Here is a 24,108-nt window from a genome sequence, read left to right as displayed (position 1 = left end):
CCTCCTTGGTTGTGTATCGTATCTCCCTCAACGTGTCCCGCATCAGGGCACCACCTATTCTCTCCAATATCTCAGCAAGATCCTCTGTCTAGCCCCGATGCTCTCTCTCTATATCCCGCTCTGCCATAATCTGTGTAATCTAGCGTTATTGTGCTCGCACCTATGCCTGTAGCTCCTGCACTGTGACCTGTAGGGCTCTAATCTTTGAATCCTATCGATGGGTGGGTACCCTAATCTGAACGGGTACCTGTGTCTTGATACCACCCATACTTGTCCCTATCTGAGGTGCCAGTGGAGGTAAAACATCAGATCTCCTCCTCTGGGTGCGTCACATAACATCCTCTATACCACCCATTGCCACTAGAACTGCACCTCCTCTCCCTCTCCCTCTATCACCTCCTCCACCACCTCCTCCATCATCTCCACCTCCATCTCCTACCTCCTCTCCCTCCTCATCTCTCTGTCTGACTCCCCCTTGCCTCTCTGGTTTCTCATCCTCATCGTCATCAAAAGTGATTAGCATATTTGTCAGATCAGATGTCTGTGCCACTACATGTGCCACGAAGTACACTGCAAACTCCTCTATCATCCCAGCATCAATGACCCTAGCTCCATAATCCCAGATATGGCCTGCCAGTGTCATATACTCCTCTACCACCACTACACTATCTATAGTGGGTCCCCACTTAGGCACATCTTCTCTCCAGTGAGCATATAAACACGCTCCCTGTAGCATCCCTTGTTGTCTCCCATATTGCCACTGAACACAAATGTGCAAAAATTGCTCAATATTAAAGGGCGTCCACCCGATCAGGCATCTCGATATATAAACATAGGACATCTCTAGCCCATCCTCAACCCACACCTCACAATCCATATATGGTCGCCAAATGACTGTATCAATGTCATCCAATACCCTCTGCCAATGCTCTAGTTTGCCCAGCTTCCGCTGGACAACTATACCTGTATATCCATAAGCATACGCTCGCCCAACTGGCCTATCCCTATCTACAAGTGGCCTCACTATAGGAATATGCTCACAAGCCCACACCTATAGTAATGTCACACCCACTGATAAACTTTTGTATCCTAGATACACCACCTGGTGAAGCTCTTTGTAAAGGTGAGCTACCATACAGGACCCCCGTGTGAACCTGCATCCCTGCGTGACCATATCCTCCAACACCAATTCCCATCCCATGACTACTCCCTTCGACCTACAGTCAGGATATAGAAATCCACCAATGAAACCTACTAGTATTGATGGCAACAAAGTATAATCAAAATCCATGAACTCCTACCAGGGGATCTCATATACACTGATCTGATCATCCTGGAAGATGCGACAGAGAGCCTCTATCCCACCCTCCTCAGTCTACTCATATGGCAACAAGGACCCGACTATAGGAATCCACAGAATGTGATAACAGTCCTCTGGTGTGACTGTTATCTCGCCCGTAGCCAAGTAGAAGGTGTTTGTGTCACTATGCCACATCTCTGCCAAAGCTGTCAACAAGCCCCAGTTAATGATATACCGAGGCATTTCTAGTAAGGATTATAAACCACATCTCTCAATACATCTCTATCAACTTGTGAAAAATGCGGAATCAATGACCATGGTCTCAAAAATCGCTCTCGCGGCTGAAGCATGCCAAGCTATGCTTGCAAAACAACAAATATCAATCATCAGTTCCCACATCTATCTCATATATCCAATCAAAATAAAATTAACTTGAAACAAAAAAGCATCAAAACAAGACCCATAACGCAAGCATCAAATCAGGACCCATATCAAAAATCAAAGATCCATAACGCAAGCAATCCAATCAAAACTCATATTACAAGCATCAAAATAGGACCCATAACACAAGCATCAAATCACGGCCCATATCAAAAATCAAAGATCCATAATGCAAGAAATCCAATCAAGACCCATAACGCAAGCATAAAAAACAAGACCCATAACACAAGCATCAAATCAAGATCCTCATCAAAACAATAAATTAGCTTGGCACTCCATATCAAAAGCAATTTCAACAAACTCCCAATTATCATATCAAAAATCAGACATCATCACAGTAGGCAAAACATTGGCTCAAGACCCATCTCAGAACACTTGGCAGACACCTATCAACCCCTAAGCCCTCTATCTCATCTATCTCAACTCGCAATGCATCCTTCCAAGCCTTTTTTTTCCCGTTTTTGGACCCTATGCGCTAAACCAAGAATCCTACATGCTAAGCTGCTACTTATGCACTATCCTTTTCCTCCAATGCACTAGAAACTTTACCCTACACGCTTAATCCCCTGACGTGCTAACTGGTTCTGCCATTGCGCTACCCTGCTAAGTGTATGTGCTAATCTACCCGACGTGCTACTCTATCTACCCCATGTGATAACCTATCAACCCTATGCGCTAAAACAATCTACGCGCTAACCTAACCTACTGATGAGCTACAAAAATCTACTTGGATGCTAACCTACCTAGGTTTACCCTATGTGTTATCTTGTCTATCGTATACGCTATGCAAATGCATTTACGCGCTAAAACGGCAAATTTTAAACCAAAAAATCAAAAACGTGATCAAAACAAGAAAAATCAATCAAAAACATGGAAAGTTTTGGATCACTTACGGGTAGGTCATATGCAGCAGGCCTCCAGTATCGACGAACATGCTCAAATAGGTGCGAAGCATATGGAATTGGCATCTTCGTCAAAGCTAACATGTCACAATCACAAGGAGACATATGTGCAAGTGATAAGAATCAAATCACTTTTTACCTTTTTATAGGGTAAAAGTCAACAAGTTTAATAAGTGGGGAATGTATTTTCCTCACTTTTTCATTTTTAATCTTATTAACATCATTTTCAGGAGATGAATCAATACAAATGCATTCAACACAGTCAAAATATTCAAAATCCAATTAATTTAAAAACACTCATCAAATCAACAAATTTTTCAAAATCCTTGATTCATCTCCCTAGGGGGCATCATCAATACCATTTATCAAATCTCGGGCATCATATTGATCAAATTTTGACAGTATATCCGACCATTTTTTGTTGAATCAACATGTGCACACCCATCACTTCAAAGAGGGGCAAAATGTAGACGTATAAATCTGACCACTTTCCTAAGTGAATATTTGATATTCATTTTAACCTCATTCCTCTATTTAATTAATTTCTCTGCATTCATCTATTTGATTAAATAAGTTACTCAATTTATTTAATTAAGTTCGCCTAAGCCTTTTTCTAACCTTTAATTAAATAAATCACTTTATTTAATTAATTCCCCTTCTTCCCCTTCTAATTAAGTTTACATTTAATTAAATTGATCTTTGCAAATAAATAAATCTAATTTATTTATTTAAATCCCCCACTTGTATTTATGCAAGTTGCATCTATTTGATTGAAATAAAGTAATTTTATTTTAATTAAATTCATTTTACCCCCACTTGCATTCTCCTACATCTCCCACTTGCCTCCTAAATCCCTTCTAGATTCTTCTAATCACTTCCAATTTAGCCTAATCCATCTCCTAAATATTGTCACAATCCTAAGCAAAGAGAAGTCACTTCTCAAAGTCTCCAAAGTCTTTGAAAACCATTAAAGGCTTTATTTCCTCAACAAGTTAACCCTCAAAGTCTTCCAAACCATTAAAAGCGCTTACATAACCATTAATGGTTAACTCAACCTTCTTGCATGATTAGAGACTTTCTCTCTAACTCAACCCTCATCTAACCCAAGGGTCTCATCAAGAATTCATGCCTTTAACCTTGGTTATCCCTTTAACCCTTGCACAAGAATTTACCCCTTGGGTGAAAGCTTTATCCATTGGATAACCCTAGTCTAACCTTAACCCTTACCTCCTAAGGTAACCTTCATGTCTTCTCAAGCATTTAGTGCTTCTTTCATCTCCTCTTAAGCAACCTCTTGTTGACAATTGTTACCATTTCACTGGTGAGAATTGTAAACATGGATTGATTAACTTTCAATCCTAACCCTTGTTAAGATTATCCAATCTTGACCATCTATTGCCCTATTTTCCCTATAAATAGAGCTCTCATTCTCTCATTTTAAAATAGAAATCTTTCATGCATCTAATTTATAGTCATTTTACTAAGCATCTAGCCTCTCTTTGTTAAAACACATTAAACATTTAGAATCATTTTTAATATCATAGCATATCCATGTTAGACTAGTATATCTTGTTAGGATAGGATTACTAATCTTTATTATAGCATCATATTCATACTAGTTTCAATATTATACATGTTGTAGGAATGCATTAATACTTATAAGCAAACATCACTCGTTCTTGGAGTTGTCATTCCTAATTCACTTTGCTCAGTGATCTAAGAGCAAAGACATTGACTTCAGGGATCCTGTGAGATAGAGAACAATGGAACACCCCATGGGAAGTTGAGCTATTCAATATAGCTTATATAACTTGCACCAAGAGTCTCATTGGTGTGTGGACACTTTGAAACTTGACTTTCACATTTATGTCACTCTCGTTTCCCACACACAGTTAGCTTATCATTTCTATCCCATTATCAATTCATTTAGTATTCAATCTTTGTCCTAAGAGATTGGATCTAGTGAATTCCCGCTCTTTTAAATGTAATGTGAATAAGGCATTTGAAGGGAAATCCGTAGTGAAACTTTCATCTCTCCTTGGAGGGAAGAAAATATTTCCTCTCGAACTCTCCATCATTCACCCCTTTTCACCATTACATATACAATATAATCATATTATCAAAACCTTTATGTTGTCTATGTCAGCCTGAAGGAATTCGACCATAGCATCAACACTCCATCTAGGCCGATTAGGCTGATTAGGCCACTTACATATTTGTCTTCCTCAGGTTGGAAGTGATGACTGACATTCTCAATCTTCAACACTCCCTCTCAGCGAGGGAGGATACTTCTAGCTGCACAAGACATATCACATCATCGAGATGTCAGACACAATGACTAATTTCATAGGATAGATCCAACATGGACAAGACAGGCATATATTGAATATGCAAAGTTGAATGACTACTTACATATTTATGAGTTGGCCCTTTGAAGGATCTGACCTTAGCTATAACATCATCAACACTAGCGAAGTTGACGTAGGTAGGAAATTATCACCTGTTGTGAAGACTTTCGTCCCACATATTTTATATAGTAGTTGAGAGGTGACCTGGCTTTAGCTTATTACCGCTTGGGTCATTCTCCCCTCACTTGGCATTATGGGCTACTCGGGGGTGCTGGAAATATGGATGAATTGATTATGTGTTGCATTGATGTTTTGTCATTGATGTTAGCACTATCTGTTATGGTTTTGGTTACCGACAGACAAGTTTTGGTTACCGGTAAAAGATCTAGTGTTACCGGCAGAAGGGACTATTTGTTGGACACTTCTGGCATGTTTGGATCTATGGAGTATGTTTGGTTTTATGTTTTACATGCTTCTGGAGCATGTTTTGGTCAGTTGGTATTGATTTGATAATCGGATGTTATCATACACTCTTGTAAACCCTTACCGGCATGGGTTTAAGGTTTAACCGGTAGAGATTTCATTGAGAAATCTTGATAGGATGCATAAGTGGTGTTGGTGCGGCTTCTCGATGGATTTCAGGATGCTAAAGATGTTCTTTGATCATGCCTCAACTGATTGAAGACATTGCTTTGGCGTGGTGGACCTAGATTAGGTTTGGTGCATATCTAGGTTATGGACTGATATCATGTTAGCGTGTTCTCTACACATTACCAGGATGATTTGTGTATTAGTTATTGATGTTTTGGTCTTAAGCTAACATGGCATATCATTGTAATATGGATGTATGTAATGATCCTATTATAATATCTTTTAGGTGGCCAACCTAATTGGTTTAGGCCTTAGGGTTGGTATAAACTGATGAAAGATCTCAATGTAAATAATGTATTGTAGTCGTGGAATGTAATATCATATGCGAAGGAGATTTGGTCGATCATAGGTGATCGAATTGGGATTAAGGAAGAGTTCAAAGGCCTCCAGTATTGAGCTTAATCGGGACTGTAATCAGGCCTGGTAGATGTTATCTCTGGCAGTTCATTATTCTGAATTGTTGTCCATTTATCTTGAGGTGGTTATAACCTCTCTGTAGTCAGTGAGACTTTTTTGTAATGAGTAGTATGCTCTAGGCAGTGTGCCCTCCTGCATGTGCAAGCCCCTCATTGTATCACATACTTTATATAGAAGTATCATCTGATTGTGGGTAGGCTTCCCACCATTGTTTTTCCCTTTCTGAGTTTTCCACATACAAATCATGGTGTTATGTGGTATGGTTTCAATGTGTTGATTATCTATTTTATTGTTAAGTTGTATTGTTTACCGGTATCTGTTTCTTCTATTCCAATACTTAATGTTTATGTGATCCAGTTAAAGGTTATTAAGTGGATTAATTGATATAATTTGTTAACAACTAATTCAGCCCCCCCTCTTGGTTGTTCCCTGGTTATCCTAACAATTAGTATCAGAGCTTTGGTCCTCTTTTGTAGAAGCTTAACCGCTTGAGGTAGATCCTATGGCAGCTAACACTTTAAATCCACCGGCAACTATTTTCAGAAGAGAAATTCCTAAGCTTGATGGAACCAATTATGAGATATGGAAAATTTGAATGGAGACTCATCTTAGATGTCTTGGCAAGGATATTTGGGAGATCACTGAGACCTGATGATCCAGCATCTGGCAATCCTGCTCCTGCAGACCTAGACAAGAATATTGAAAATGATTGCAAAGCTATAGAAGCCCTCTTGTGTGCATTTACTGATCAGCAAATCATGGGATTGACTGATACATCATCGGCAAAGTTTATGTGGGATAAATTGCAAACTCTGAATGAAGGTAATCCTAATTTCAAAATTGCTAAACTTTATGGTTATAGGGTAAGATATGAAAACTTGAAGATGGAAGATAATGAAATAATTGTTGTATTTATGGAAAGAGTTAATGAGATAGTTATGGGAATTCAATGTTGTGGAGGATCTCTGAGTGAAGATGAAATAGTTTCCAAAGTCTTAAGAGCCCTTCCACTGGCTTACAAGATGAAGGCAACTACAATTAATGAGATGAGAACAATGGCAAACACTTCAGTTAAGAGAGACATTCTGATTAGGAAATTATCTTCTTTTGAGCTTGAAGAATTTGGATCTTTTGGAGCTATAAAGTCTGAACCTATTTTTCACGCATCATCATCTACTGACAAAAGTGATTGGAAAGCCCTATATGCAAAAGAATTGTAAGATATGAGGAAAGAAGATGAAGAATTTGAGCAACTTGAAGCCTTATTTGCTAGAAAAGTACCTAAAGGACCGACAAGAAGTAAGTATGAAGGAAAATCACCTTTTAAATGTTTTGCATGTAATAAAATTGATCATTTTGCATCTAGATGTCCTGAAAGGAATGCAAGATTTGAAGAAAGAGTTAAGAAACCATTTAAGCCTAATCAGAATAGATATAGATTCAAGAAAAGTAAACAGTGCTACATAGCGGAAGAGGAAGGAGTAAGTGATGACTCAGAGGATGAACCGACAACAGACTCTGCTAGTGGATTTGACAATGGAAAGGAATGGGTGTTCTATGCTTTAAAGGAAGATCAATCAGAACCGGCTATCATGAATGAAGAAAAGGCCCTGGCAGCAAAAGTTGAAGATAAGGATGAATGGATAATTGATAGTGGATGCTCACATCATATGACTAGAGATAAAAGAAAATTTTTGTCCCTGCAAGAGTACATTGATGGTCAAGTCATATTTGGAGATGACAAAGCATGTATGATCAAAGGTAGAGGTATTATTTCTCTGGATGGTAAGAATAATATTGATAATTTTTATTATGTACAAGGTTTAAAGCATAATCTTTTCAGTGTTGGTCAATTGGTGGACAAGGGTTTCCAACTTCAGTTTAAAGATAGAAAATGCAAAATCATTAACAAAACTAGTTTGGAGATTGCAACCGGTACTCAGACTAGAGGTAATATCTTTCACTTGAATGCTGGTAATAAGACATTTTTTATTGCTCATATTGATGAGAGTTGGTTATGGCATAAGAGGTTGTTTCATGTTAATTTTGATTGTATTGTTAAGATCAGTTCAACAAAGGCAGTTAGAGATATACCTAAGATTATGAAGCCTATTAATCTGGTATGTAAGGAATGTCAATTGGGAAAGCAAGTTAGAACTTCTTTTAAGAGCATACATGATAAATCTAATGATGTGCTTGATTTGATTCACACTAATTTATGTGGTCCAGCAAGGACTAGAAGCTTTCAAGGTGATAGGTATTTCATGTTGATAATTGATGACTATTCTAGAATGATGTAGGTAACTTTTCTTAGGGAGAAGTCTGGAGCCTTTAAGAAATTCAAGATCTTTAAAGAAAAGGTTGAAACAGAAACTGGATTGAAAATCAAATGTCTAAGATCAGATCAAGGTGGTGAGTTCACTTCTCATGAATTTAACAGTTATTGTGAGACAAATGGAATTAGGAGATAGTTATTTGTACCTAGGACTCCTCAGAAAAATGGAGTAGTCAAAAGGAAGAATAGAACCATTTTGGATGCAGCAAAAACTATGATCATGGAAGCCAAATTGACCCACATCTATTGGAAAGAAGCAGTGAGTACAGCAGTCTACACATTCAACAGAGTTCACATCAAAGGTGAAACCGGTAAGACCCCTTATGAATTATGGTTTAGACATACACCTACTGTTAAATATTTCAAAAAATTTGGAAATAAATGTTATATCAAAAGGGATGATTCAATTGGGAAGTTTGAACCTAGATGTGATGAAGGGATATTTATTGGTTATTCAATTCAAAGCAAAGCATATAGATGTTATAACAAAAGATTGCAGAAAATTGTGGAGAGCGCTAATGTGAAAGTGGATGAGAAAAATAGAAATCAATCTATATCATATGACAGGGAATCAGAAGTGGAAATGATCATAACTGAACTGGCAATGCCTCAATTGGTACAGAAAACTGAGACAGTTACACCAATACAATCAAAAAATTCAACTATGATTGATGATCAAAACAATAAACCTGAAGTTCAGAAGATACCAAGGTATGCAAGATTAAATCATTCTAAAGATCAAATCATTGGAGATAGGAAAAGGGGATTTATGACAAGAAGAATATTGGCAAATGAAGAGGTATGTCTTATTTCTCAAATTGAACCGACATCTGTTATTGAATCTTGTAAAGATAAACATTGGTTAAAGGCTATGAAAGATGAATTAGATTAGATAAAGAAGAATGAGACTTGGACTTTAGTTCCCCAGCCTAAAAAATAAGAATGTTATTGGAACTAAATGGGTTTTTAGGAATAAACTGAATGAGGATGGTCAAGTTGTAAGAAACAAGGCTAGATTGGTTTTTAAAGGATATTCTCAAATGGAAGGAATTGATTATGGTGAGACATTTGCACCTGTAGCTAGAATTGAAGCTGTTAGACTATTTCTTGCCTATGAAGCTTACAAGAACTATAAGGTCTATCAAATGGATGTTAAATATGCATTTTTGAATGGTGAAATTGAGGAAGAAGTATACATTGAGCAACCTGATGGATTTTCACTAACAAATGATAAAGATATGGTTTGCAGAATGAGGAAAGCTTTATATGGATTGAAACAAGCTCCTAAAGCTTGGTATGCAAGGTTGGATAAATAACTTTTGAAGCTTGGCTTTACTAAAGGCAATGCTGATAGTAATTTATATTATAAGATCATTGATGATGATATTCTGATTATTAAAGTATTTATTGATGATATCATTTTTGGAGGAGAAGATAAATTGTGCATGGAATTTTCTAATAATATAAAGAATGAATTTGAAATGTCCATGATTGGTGAAATGAGATTTTTCTTAGGTTTGCAGATTACTCAAACTGACAAAGCCATTTTTATCTGTCAAACTAAGTATCTGAAGGAATTGTTGAAGAAGTTTGGTATGGATAATTCCAAACCAGTAAGTACTCCTATGGTGACAAGTGAGAAATTATCTATCAAAGATACATCTACACTGGTAAACTCGACAAGGTATAAGTCTACGATTGGTGGCTTGTTATTTCTAACTCAGATTAGACTAGATATTATGAATGCAGTAAGTATTGTTTCAAGATATCAAAGTAATCCTAAAGAAAATCATGAATGTGCAGTAAAGAGGATATTCCGGTATTTGCAAGAAACGACAGAATATGGCTTATGGTATTCTAGAGATGATGATTTCACTTTATGTGCTTACACAAATTCAAATTGGGCAGGAGATACTGATGACATGAAGAGCACTTCTAGTGGATATTTCTTTCTTGGAAAGAAACTGGTTTCATGGATCAACAAAAAATAGTCATGCATTTATTTATCTACTGTAGAAGCTGAGTATGTTGCAACAGCAACTAATTGCACTGAAGTCTTGTGGATGAATAAAATGTTGAAGGATATCAAGGTAAATTGTAGTGAACCGGTAGTTATCTACTGTGATAACTCTGTAGCTATTGACATGTCTAAGAATCCGGTATTTCACTCTAAGACTAAGCATATATCAATAAAGTATAAATTTCCAATGGACAAGATAGAAGAAAAGGAAGTCAAACTAGTTTATGTAAACACTAAAGAGCAGATTGCAGATATATTCACTAAACCGTTGTCTAAGGAATCATTTGAGTATTTGAGAGACAAGTTAGGGGTTTCTGCCCCTTCGGCAGAGACTTGATTGATGCAGTTTGTCATCAGTCTGACATGCATTATCAGAGATAATATTCATTCTGGCACTGATGAGTGGTTCTACTACTCAGAGGGAGTAGTCAGCTTTGGGATTGAGAGGTTTATATTCTTTCTTTGACATTTTTGTTAGATTTCTGGCATTGATGTCAAAGGAGGAGAGATAGCGATGTGAAAAATAAATTTAGAACTTTATAGAGATATCATTCATAGGGGGAGAGTTATTGATATTCAAGAGATTGTTGGTTGTCTTCCATAGGGGGAGACTTGTTTCGCATTTTTTGGTACTTAAATGTTTTTCACACCTAGTGTTGCCATCAATGCCAAAGGTGGAGATTGTTGGCAATATGGATGAATTGATTATGTGTTGCATTGATGTTTTGTCATTGATGTCAACACTAGTTGTTGTGGTTTTGGTTACCGGCAGACAAGTTTTGGTTACTGGTAGAAGATCTAGTGTTATCGGCAGAAGGGACTATCTGTTGGACACTTTTGACATGTTTGGATCTATGGAGTATGTTTGGTTTTATGTGTTACATGCTTCTGGAGCATGTTTTTGTCAATTGGTATTGATTTGATAATCGGATTCTATCATACACTCTTGTAAACCCTTACCAGCATGGGTTTAAGGTTTAACCGGTAGAGCTTTCACTGAGAAATCTTGACAGGATGCATAAGTGGTGTTGGTGCAGCTTCTAGATGGATTTTAGGATGCTGAAGATGTTCTTTGATCATGCCTCAACTGATTGAAGACATTGCTTTGGCATGGTGGACCCAGATTAGGTCCGGTGTGTTATCATTGTTTAAAAAATGGGTTTTCTTTTCCCATAATTGGCTATAATTTTAAAATTTTGAATCAGACATGCTATCAATTGTTTCAGCTCTTGGTTAGGTCTTAAGGGTTTAGGGTTTTTAGTTTAAAAATTTCTCAATGTGTTATCAAGAACCCTCTAGTTTCTATTTCTTCATTACTTTATCCACTTAAGTAATGGGTCTCAGGTTCGTTGAAAGTGTCCCCCCTTGTCATTTGCCTAGGCGGTCATTTGAATTAATCCTAAAATTTTATGCCTTATATATATTTCCCCCATAATGTTGTCGGGCCCAGTAAGTGGTGTGCATCTCTCAGGAAGATCTTTGGTTTTTTCTATTTCGCTAGGCAAAGTTGCGCGTGGTTTAAGACCCGCAAAATGGCGAAAAGGCTTTGCGTTCTAAATGGCGATTTTGGTCCTGTTTAAAGAGATCTCATCTTGCCCAAGATCCAATTGATGGCATTATTTCGTAGCCTGAACTTGCAAGCAAAATACCTTTCACGAAATGGCGAAAGTGTTTGGTGGGACCCTGCATGCGAGGATTTTCTAAGTGACTAACAAGTGATCAAGTCCCATGTGATCTGACAGTTCACGCTATTTCGCAGGATGAAAATGCTCGACTGTTATCTTTCGCAAAATGGTGAAATGATGTGGCACTCCAAGTAGACAGTCCAGTTGGTCTAGAAAGTGAGTGAGATGGTTGCACGTGGCAGAGACTACAATAGTCAGCGAGGCGGGTCCCAAGGGTTAAGAGAAGGTGGATCCCAGAGGTGAGTCATGTCGCGGGATAAGAGGTGACTTGGCAGATGCAGGTGGTAAAAATTAATTGGAACCCATTTTTTTCTCTCGACAAATGAAAGACTGACATGTCAGCTCTGAAAGTGACTAGATGCCAGGTGTTTGAGGTTGAGTCAGAGGGCCCACGTCTGTCAGATTCTATTTAGATGGTTAAGCACCGAGCAAGTAGAAAATAATCCAATGGCCCGCATGAATTCGCAAGGGTAAGATGCTTGTGCTTTATACTCTATGAAATGGCGGAAAGGTTCTTCATCCCCAAAGGTAGATAAAACATAAGGTTAAAAGAGGATCAACTTTGTTTTGATCCAACGGTCGGCGCTATTTTGCGGTTGCAAGATGCTTGAAGGATATGCTTCATGAAATAGCAAAAGTAATAGAGGTTCATCTAGGTGTAAGGCTAGATGGTGACGTGTCGGTGGACACGTAGTTTCAGAAGAAGCTGAGGGCCCACCAAGGTGTAATCAGTAGTAAAAGGGAGAGACACGTGGCCAACACGGAAACAATGGTTGAGTGCCACGTGGTAATCAATAACCAATAAAAGGCGGCATCAGTAAAGCAGGCATAAAGGGCTTCCCTTAAAGGATGGTCATCTCCAATCTGATCCAATGCTTTGCGTTGTTTCGTAGCCTGAAGTTGATAGATGTTTAAGCTTTGCGAAATAGTGAAAGACCGCCAGCAGTTAAGGTAAAGGCACGGTTAGTAAAGATGTCTATGGTCCCGGTGAGAATTAAAGGCCGAGCAGTTAGAGTTCCATCTAACGTCTGGCACTGTTTCGTGAAGGAGAAGTGCTCGAAAGATAAAGTCTGTGAAATGGCGAAAAGGAGGTGGGGCCCAGTGCGAAGGTAAGACTGTTAAGTCAGTATAACAGCTGATCAAGTTTCTTTTGATCGGACGGTTGGCGTGATTTTGCTTATCGAAATTGCCTGAAGGTTATGCTTTGCAAAACAGCGAAAGAGCGAAAGGAAAGAATTGAAGGAACGTTGTGGCCCGTTGGAGTGAAAAATATGAATTCTCTCATGAATTCAATTCTGAAGGGACGGCCGAAGCATGCAGAATCAATGTTGCAGTTAAGACCCTGGGTACCATATATGATCTCCTATCGATTGAGTAAAGGTATCATTCAGAAGAATTGTTGCAGAAGAGGAGATACAGAGCTTTTGTCTTCAGATATAGAGCGAGTCAATTTAGTTGCAGAGAAGATTCCTCCGAGCTAAAATCAAGGTTTCTTGTACTCCTGTGTGGTAATTGCTTTATAGTGTTTTAATTAAGGTCTTGATTCATCGTTGAACCATTTTGGGCTAGTTTTTTTATTGCTTGCATTTTCAAATGGCACCTAAGAGAGAGTTTTCCGGGAAGGTTAATTATCAGGAGAGGGCCATTTGTGATGATTTTCTTGAGTAGTTGACATTGTCAACTAACCAGGCCTCAAAAGTAAAAGAGCTAGTGCCTAGAGCTCCTCGTTTGAAGATAGGAGAAGGGTTATATGACAAGGGCAATTGGTTGAGAGATTCGCAAGTCGGATTGTCTAGGTTGGGGTTATTTAAGGTTGGATTTGGAATGAGGAATTCTCTGGCCCCACAAAATAGCATCTAGGAGTTAGATGTAGGGAAGTTGGTAGTCCCAGGGGTATTCATGGACATGGATCTATTGACCCAAATTGCACACAATTATGATCCAGTTACCAAAAGCATTAGGGACATAAATGGAAAAGCCCTTATTGATATTAATACTGAAGAGTTCAGAAGTGCTTTTGGGCTAAATGAGTTTACAAATTTTCTTGAACCCATAAATTTCAAATCATTAGCTTTTAGCTCAAGTATACAGTGCACAGAGGAATCATCTTAGGAGTGGGCCTCTTAAGGAATTTTTTGTGAAGATAGGTGGGTTGACAGTTTTAGGACCCAACACAGAAGAGCCCTTCTCATTGAATCTGTTCACCCTCAGGGCTAAGGGAATGTATTGGTCACTCTGCCAAGTTTTGGGAGAAGATGCTGAAGCAAATATGCCCAATCACTACTTGTTAATGATTGCTCAGATTTTAAATCCTTCCCTTGCAGTAACATTTGATTATGCTTCTTTCATTATTGATGCTATCCATGGAGGGTTAGTAGGAATAAAAAATGGGAAGGTGGATAGGCCTTTCGGATGGTACTCACTCCTGATGCATCTATTTTTGTTCAAAGGAGGTGATTACTTTGCCAGTGGACTAGACCTTATCAAAGAGAATGAAGCAGAAAAGATGCCAGTGCAACTATGGAGTACTGTCTTGTCATGGGATAGAGAGGATGCCAGTTTCCTAAAATTTGATAAATATTTTGCATCCAAGATTAGGACTCTCCTCTGCTCAGAGAACCCAAGAATCCCCAAGGTTCTTTTGGAGTTTGTTAGACCAAAAGAATTTGCAGAGAGCATAAAGATTCTTCACAATTGGGGTGACATTTATCTATACCCAGTCTCAACTATTTTTAGGGTCTTTGGTTTTAAAGGCACTCCATTCTTATTGCCATATCAGGTCCCTCTCAAAGTGGGAATTGCAGAAGTCCTCATACAGATTGGTGGTGTACAAGAGGCAGAGTTGACAGGCAGGGGTAAAGGGACTATCTTCCCTACGGCTACCATAGCCCATCAATTTATAATAACCAAGGGGGGTTGGAATTGTTTTGAAGAATTTCTCAAACCCTATCATTTGTCAACTGCAATATCCAGGTGTGCAGATCCTGAAGACTTCTTCAATGGTATATTCAGAAAGAGGGCAATGTGCAGAGGAAGACCCCATCAATTTCAATTTCCTGAGGACCTCATTAGAAATGAATTTGATTTGGATGAGTAGGAACTGAGGAAAGAAAAATGGGTGGCTTATAAGAAATCCTTAGACTTCAGGCATCAGTTTGATGCCAGCTATGGCCCATTGTCTAGATTTTTCCCTCTGGAGGAGAAAATAAATTTTTTAATTGTTTGCTTTGAGGATGTGATGCAGACCCTGAAGGAGAAAAGGGAAGTTGTGATTAAAAGCAACCTTGAAAAGGCAAGAATGATTCTAAGCAGGTCTGCCTCCACCAAAGCAATCCCTCCTAGTGACTACACCCTGCACAAGAAATCTAGTTATAGTGTGTTGATGCCTACCACAGGGGAGCCCTCTACCTCCAAAGGAAAGAGGAAGATACAAGATGTCATTGACATCCAAGAAAGCCATAAAAAGTAGAGAGTAGGAAAAGAAATACCATCTGATACACCTTTGTACTCTCCATCCCAATCCCCTATCCACATAGGAGATGAGCAAGCAGCAGCTGAGCAACTTTTGCAGTTGGGCAGTTTAGGGGAGATTGCCTACACATATGATGAGGTAGAGGAAGGAATGCTAGAAGAACCCCTTCCTACTAAAATGAATATTACTACCACCAAACTTAAAGGCCAGGAGTTGGATCCTGAGATAAAGCAAGCCAGTGATGACTTCTTGGCTGACAACAATTTTGATACTTCGGGAGCATTTATGCAATTTGTATGGAAACAAAACATAGATAAATACAATACAAGATGCGAGAGAAGAAAAGGTGAGCAACCTAGCAAAGATCCAGCTCTGGTAGAGGAAGAAATAAAATAGGAAATGATGGAAGAATTTAAGACCATCACTCTTGAGCAAGGAAGAGATATGGTGGCTCAAGCTGGAGTGCTTATTCTCCCTGAGTGGGACATAGCAGATGCCCTGGTACTAGAGGCAGTGAGGAAAGAAACTAAGCCCATGGAGGGAATCACTTTCAGCAAGGATGATGCCGCACTCATCATGTGGTCTCTCAAGAGAGATGAAAATAAGAAAAGCAAAGATACCCAAGGGTCAAGCTACCTAGGTGGAATGATAGTAAAGAGAGTGCAGAGCACAAGGGTGGTAGAAGCTGCTAGAACTATGTTAGAGACTACAAAATTCAATGTTGCAGTAGCAGAAAAGGAGGCCAAGGAGAAAGCAGACCTCCAAGTCAAGTTGGAGACAATTCTGAAGGCCTATAACAGTCTTAAGGAAGAGGTAAGAGGTAGAGATAGCATCATCGCTAAGCTGCAAAGCCAGTTGACAGGACAGTATCATCAAGATGAGTCTTCAACACTGATAATCTCCTCTTCTCCTACAAGACCTCCACCTAGTAGTCCTATCATTGAGTTCCCACCATCTCCAGCACCCTCCACCTACTAGATGATTGAGATTACTCCTCAAGAGCTAGAGAATTTGAAACAGGCTCAAGTCCTATATGCCAAGAAATATGAGGATAAAGTAAGAGCTACTATTTCAAGTTTTGCGGATACAATGAGTGCCTCATTGCTATACAATAATATAAGCAAGATTTTGGAAATGAGGAATGAGCTCAATGGAGATAAAGCCATTCTGACACCTATTTTTGACAAATGGAGGCCTAGAGAGCAGGACTTGGAGTCTATTTATGCATCTTATGATGAAGCAGGAGCCAATCCTATCATCAAATCCACTTGTGATACCACCAAGGATCTAGTGAAATTAGCAAAAGGGGTGGATAATGCTGATAGGAAAATTAACTTGTACAAAAAAGAGTATATTGATCAGGTTTTTGAGTTGCTCCCAGGAGTTTTTGCCAGCCTAGATCAACTGAAAGACAAACAAGTGTGGCTCAAGGAATTAGAGGCCAAATTGTTAGCCAGGATTAAAGGCATTGTTGATCTAGATTATGCTTCTTTCTTTGTTGTGACAATTCAGGAGATAGAGAAAATCAAGTCTCATTATGGTTTTCTCAATTCAGAAGTCAACAAAATCAAAAATTCCTGGAAAAGGTTGACCAAGGCTAAGACAAAAGTGATTGATTTCACGTGGCCAACTGATGATGTGTACAATGAATGGACAACAAAATATGCCATCCAGGATGCAGAGCAGTTAGAGGGCGCTCTTGAACAGTTAGAAGAGGTTACAACCGAACAGCAAGTTGAAGAAGCTGCAGAGGTTGAAAAGGACTTGTAACCATTTTTGCAAAAGTTTTTGTAACTTCTTCTTGAGAAGCAACAATTGTAACAAATTCTCCTAGGAAAATCCGAAGCTATGGGCATCCATATTGTTATAAATGGATACCAGGACTAGTGAAAAAAAGATCACAAAGAATTGTAAGAAAATGCTGCAGAAATTTATCTGAGCTTTTCTAAGTGTGATGGAGAATATTTCAAAAGTTTTTGTAATACTTTCTTGAAGAATATATCAATATACAGACCATTGGTTTTGAGTAAAACTTTGTGTCATCTTCAAATGTGTTTTGCAATTATTTATTGTTTCATTCTGAAATAATCCAGGGTTATTTTGTTTGAATAGGGGTTGTAAGGCAACTTTCAGTGGATGTGTTTGCTAGCTTTTCTCTTTAGGAGGGAAATTAAATATGCGGGGATCACTTCTACCAGTAAATTCCTTGTGAGACATCTTGAATCTTGATGAGAAGAGTTTGCTTTAATATGCATAAATTCTTATATGTGTCATGCATATATAGGGATCAATAGAAGCCGAGCCAATGGGATGTGTAGAGATATTTTGTTTGAGGAGTATTGTTTGAATTTAGATGACTCTATGACCTTGGATAAGGCACTGGTATAGATCAAGGTTGTCTATTGCATGTTTTGTAGATCAAATACTGAATATGATTATAATTTTCATTCCTTTGTTTCAGTTAGTTTCAAGGTGATTAAATCCACTGGTTTTCTGGACTGGTTTGCTGTGGATTTATCTTTTGAAAGTGTGAATTTAGTTCACAAAGGTATACCCACCTGGACTCTGAGTAAGTCCGAAGTGTAGAAGGTTAAATCAAACCTTGTCATATGTTGTCCTAAGAGTTTCCTTCCTTTTAACATCTCTCCTGCACAAAGTTTGAATCATCTTATTATAAGGATGTTGAAGTGAATCAGATTTTGAAGACAACACGATGTCTATCTAAGTTATGGACCGGTATCATGTTAACATGTTCTCTACACGTGTGAGGCCCTACCCTGACCCATCCTAGCATTTCAGTGATTTTCATGTTGGAACTATTATGGATGCTTTATTTCTATGCATTATGGATATAGAATTTTATATGATCCCAGGATTGGATAACATCGTTATAGTGATGCTTCATTTCTATGCATTATGGATATATAATTTTATATGATTCTAGGATAGGATAACATTGAGATCGTGTATGTCATTTATTTGATTTGTAGGACTTTATTATGATGTTAGAAATATGATGCATATCTTATGAATGGATGAAATTTATGAGGATTATGATAATTGCTTATGTGGATTGCTTTGATATATTGTGAATTGATTTGTATAATGTCAACTATATGCAGAGTGATTGATTTGTATTCTTAATTATGTGTTTAATATTATATGAGGATATTTGGGAATTACTAATGTGTAATTGAGATGTGCAGGAAAATTATCCATGTGACTATGGAAACATTATGGAGAATCAAGCCTAGGCCTATGTACGTTCGTAAAACCAAGGGTTGTTTATTTGGAGAGACAACACCCCGTATGTATCATATTTTATTCGTAAACATAAATGTTTGCATGTGTGTTGAATTGTATTTATTAATTTTTTTAAATCCAACAAGAGACAATTTCCATGTGTAAATTAAGTAATGTATTATATTGTGTCACTTGACACATGTGCTGAATAGTGTTTTGATTTTGACATGTCTCTTGGAGGGGAATTGTTACAAACAAATCCTTTCTCAAATATTTGAGTGTGGTCCCAAATTTGCCTTGGGTAGAGAGTCTTTGGAGTGGTCAACTCAGGTTTGACCCGTAGGTTAACTTCATATGGGTTTCTAAGGGGTCAAATGGACTCCTAGGGTTAGTTTAGGGGCTTTTCCAAAGGTCCATAGGGTATACCTATGGGTTAGGGGTATTTTTAAGCATGTGTCCACTCCCATGTTACTATTTAGTCACCTCAAAAATTGGTTTTCCCAAAATGAGCAAAAATCCAACTTGGAGGATTCCTCCTAGTCTAGATAACCTTCTTTTCTTGTGTCAATTTCTCTTCCTCACTTTCTCTTACCTTTTCAGTTTCCAGTTTTAGTAACCTATAAGAGGTTGGGAAGACCAACCTATGTGAGCTCTCACTCTATCCAAGAGGTTGGAAAGAGTGAGAGAAGCCTTCTTAGGCAAGGGTTAGAGACTTAGGATGGTAATCACCCACTCTCCATCTTTGGAGACTAGTTCTTGAAATTTTGGAAGCAAGTTTACGATAGAATTTTTTGCTAAGTGTTGAAGGAAAGAAGTGTGGATTTGGGCTTCTCTTCTCCAAACTATCCCTTGTAAATCCTTGGTAGATTCAAGGTTGGTTCAATCTTTTTTCTTGTATGTTACAATTTTGCTTTGAAGAATTGCTTGAATGTAGTTTGTTTTCTTCCTTTGTGTTTAATTTGTGAAGAAATATATGTGAGCTTTCACTTGTTTTGGTTATGCATTTTATTTGTGTTTTGGGAGTATCCAAGGCCAACTCACCCTTGGGAGGGTAGAGTGGCCTTGGGGTGGAGGGTTGTATGATAGCCTTAGAGTGAGAAGCTCTCTTTAGAAGAGAGTGACCTCAAGGGTTTGTTTTTTGTGACCCTTTCTGCATAGTTATTGTTTATGCATTTGGGGGTCATAAGGGGAGATATTATGGCTTGTATGCCTTGGGGGTCATAAGGATGTTGGGACAAGTTGGACTTGTGATGTGTTCTTGGTTGCCATGAGATGGCTTGTGTTCTACTATTTTGCAGTTTCTCCTCAAGGTGCTTAGTCCACCTCCACCCATGTAAAAATCACATTTGGTGATGATGTTAAACCTTGGGATGGGAATATGTTTGTTGTAAGTTTGTCATGCTTTTTTGTGTTTTCTTGAGTGTAACCCATCTAGGTCTTGGTTCTCCAAGGTCGGGGGTGGCTTCTAGTAAGCCTAGGTTGGGATGTGAGCCCTCCATGGTCACAACCTTAAGATTTTGTAATGCAGGTTTGCTTGGAAAAGAAGAAAAAGGAAAGCTAGGAGTTGCTACAATATTATTGGTTCTATAGATGAGAGAAATGACGAACTTGAAATAGAAGATATGAATACAAAATTTTGACAGAAGGATGCAGATTCGTACATAAATCTACAAAACAAAGTTGTGAGGATGCGATTTTTCACCTTCCAGCATTAAAATACCCACAATCAAAATCACTCAAACAACATCAAACCATTAGATCAACCCATGAAGTGGGTCCCACCGAGCATGTCAAAAAATGTGTGAGGGAAATTGTGCACGAATACTAAAGATGAAATACCTACAATAACAACCAAGCAAACATAATTAGCTCAAACACCTCAAGATATGGATGTTAGAAAGAAATGAATAAAGCATAAATGACATAAAATAATAAGATGTAAACTCTATTCAACTCCTTGATTTGATTATCCCTTGGTCGCATGTGTGCTCATTAACGCGGTGTGTGCTCAATTGTGCTCCATGATGTGGGATTGGGTAGACTAGATTCATGATATGAGCGTGGGATGGGATGTGAGTATGGAATTCAATATGATAACGGGATGGATACTAAAAACCATCGATAAAATACTGCATTATGACATTATGGTTATATGAAGGTGGATGGATTGATTGAAAGAGAGGGGGGTTTAAATAGGAGTTGGAAGGAGAGGAGAGGATTGTGCAAATGCAACACTTGTCCTCAAGGAGGACAAGTGGAAATCCTAAGAATGTCATGTGGAATAAGATTCTACACTTGTCCTCAAATAAGACAAGTGGCTCAAGAAGGAAAGACAAGTGTCCAAAAGGGGGACACATACCTTAGGGAGGAATGCCATGTGTCCTCAAGGACACTTGTCTATTTGGGGAGCAACCACCCAAATTGGATATTTTGCAATATTTAAAAAATAAGAAGAATGTGTGCACATGTGAGAGAAGAGGTTAGGATGGGATAGGATAAGGTTGGTTAGGGAGGACAAGGTTGGTTAGAACCCATGGGTTAGGATAAGGGGTTAGGTTAGAAGGGTAGTTTAGGTTAGGAGACATGTGACCTAAAAGGAATATTTGAGTTAATAAAGTTCAAATAAGGGGATGAAAAAGGGGAATTGATTAATTCAAGGATTGGAGAGGGGGAATTAATTAATTTGATTAATTAATTCAAGGGATGGAAAGGGGGAATTAATTAATTGGATTGATTAAGTCAATGATTGGAGGTAACCTTATTAATTAAATTAATTTGACCAAAGGGATGCTCGATTTTAATTAAATAATAAGAATTATTTAACTAATTCAAGCGAATTAGGAGATTTGATTTGATTCAATTAATCACTCAAATTTAAGTGTCTACATTGGGTCCCCTCTATCACCTGGACTGGACCACTTTGACTATTTTTGGTCTGGGTGGCTTATTTTGTGTAATATTATTTACTTTGACTATGGACGACCCTCAACTAGGTTTTTGATTATCTAGCTTGTATTTAAGGAGTGTGGATGTATAAGTTGTATGTGTGATAGAGTGTGAATTGATGTGAAGTGAATGTGAATGTTGTGCAAGTGGATTTGATACTGTAGGTGCACACAGTTCAATTTGTGAAGAACTTTGAAGGTGATATACTCAGTGTGAGTGTTATAAGATAGTGGTGGATGTCAAATATGTTTGCCATGATATTGGTCACTTGACACATAGGTTTAGGGATAATTTCATGATCAGGAGGATTTTCTCATATCAATTCTACTATACCTTTTGTTGTTGAAAGATAGTGGATCTCTTGGAAACTCTTTGTATCTTGCCTTAAAGTAGTGAGCCTCAATTGTGCAAGTCCATGTATCTTACCCTAAGGTAGCGTGCCTTAGGCTTGCAAGTTTATCAAGTGTGTGATGCTCCTTGGTACAGAGCCTAAAACATTGTAATTAATTCTTTTTTGCATTCTGAGTATGATTCTCACCATGGTTTTTCGTCGTTGGGTTTTCCATGTAAATCTAGTGTTCATGTGTTGATGGTTGATGTTTTTTCAATATTGTTGTAATGGTTAAATATTGCTTATAATTTGATTGATCAGTTTTGGAAGATCCAGACTGATTCACCCCCCCCCCCCTTCCTCGCTTTTCAGTCTTCTTGTGGGTTCAACATCAACATGGACATCAAAAGATAAAAAATTAATCATAAAGTCAATCATTAAAAAATCACTAGCATCCATCAATCTTTTAAATTTTCAAATAGATTGCCTCACGACCATCATTTTTTATTCAATACATTTTGACCAATCGAGAGAACAAATTTCCTTTAAGTTACTAAAACTTTGTTCATTAATCAAAAGAGTCACATTAATTTTCATCATCTCTTGAACTAATTTCAATAGCAATGTATAGACTACATCTTCCTTTCTTGCAGCTTGATATTCATAAGTATATATATTCTTAAAATTTCTTCTCCAATAATATTTAGATTCAAGTAAGAGATTGTCCATATTATTTCTTTCTCCACTATCAGATCAATGTATTGGATACTACACATGCTTGCAAGGAGTTAGTATGGTTGTAGATATTATGTCATAAAATTAGTTTTGATTGTGAGGTTCAAATTGGTTATGATAGTTAGAGTGTTATCTATTTGGCTATGAATTAATGTATCGTTCACTTACTAAAAACATTGATGTGCAATATCACTTTGTATAAAATAATAGAGAATGGTAAAGTCTTGTTGGAGAAGGTTGAAAATCAAGAGAATGATATAGGTTCTTACTAGATCAATGAGTATGAATTGGTGTAAGGAAGCCATGGGAATTAGTTTGTATAGTTGATTTATTTTATATTTTCTATGGATATTATTACAACAAATAATACAAAGTGAAATAATGTTAGGAAAGTGTGATATTTGATTATAATCTTAATGAAATTAATATGTGATATCTCTAGACATCTTAGAATGTTTATATGGACATCCTCTTAGGTGGAAGAGAGATAATATTATTTAACTATTCGCTTGGTTGACTTGGATATGAGTTGTAATAGCATTCATAATCAAGGTGGAGCATGATGGTGGTAATTACAAATTGATTGGAATTGATTTATAACACTTTCTAAGTTCTAGGTGTTAGAAGAGAAAGTGGAGGATCTTTAAAAGAATATATGAGGCCCATATGAGTTATAACCTCCATAGTTCAGTGTTAGGCATGGGGATGTGAGCAACCAAGAGTACTTGGTCAAAAATGCCCTATGAGTTAAGTGTTCTATTTATGAATACATTGATTGAACACATAGGTGTTGGGTTTTTTTCTAATACATGTTCTCAAGAATCTACTTGTGGTTTCCTCTCAACTCCTCTATAATTTTTTCTTTGAATAGAGGATTCGTGGGTTATTTATAGGCACTTTAGGTGCTATCAAAATGTTGTTTGATTGAAGGGAGAAGCATGTTATATATGTATCATTTTATTGATGATTAATGCATACTAGGGTCTCAGATTTTTTACCTGCAAGGGCTTTTCTATGTACATATGATCATGTGTGTCATAATGTTATGGTTTACATAATCTTATAATAGTTAATCCATTATCGCAAGGGTTTCTCTATGTACATTTGATATTATGTGTCATAATATTATGATCTATGCACAAATTGTAGGTTTACTTACTCTTTAAAAAATTGTATTTGTATTAATTTACCTTGCTTTAACAACAATAATTCTACTTAAAAATATTTGTAAAATAAAAAATTATCGATATTTTTTATCTTAACACTTTTATAAATAAATATA

This window comes from Cryptomeria japonica, chromosome 6 (genome assembly GCF_030272615.1).
Source record: "Cryptomeria japonica chromosome 6, Sugi_1.0, whole genome shotgun sequence".
Classification (NCBI taxonomy): domain Eukaryota; kingdom Viridiplantae; phylum Streptophyta; class Pinopsida; order Cupressales; family Cupressaceae; genus Cryptomeria; species Cryptomeria japonica.
This window is presented reverse-complemented; position numbering follows the sequence as displayed.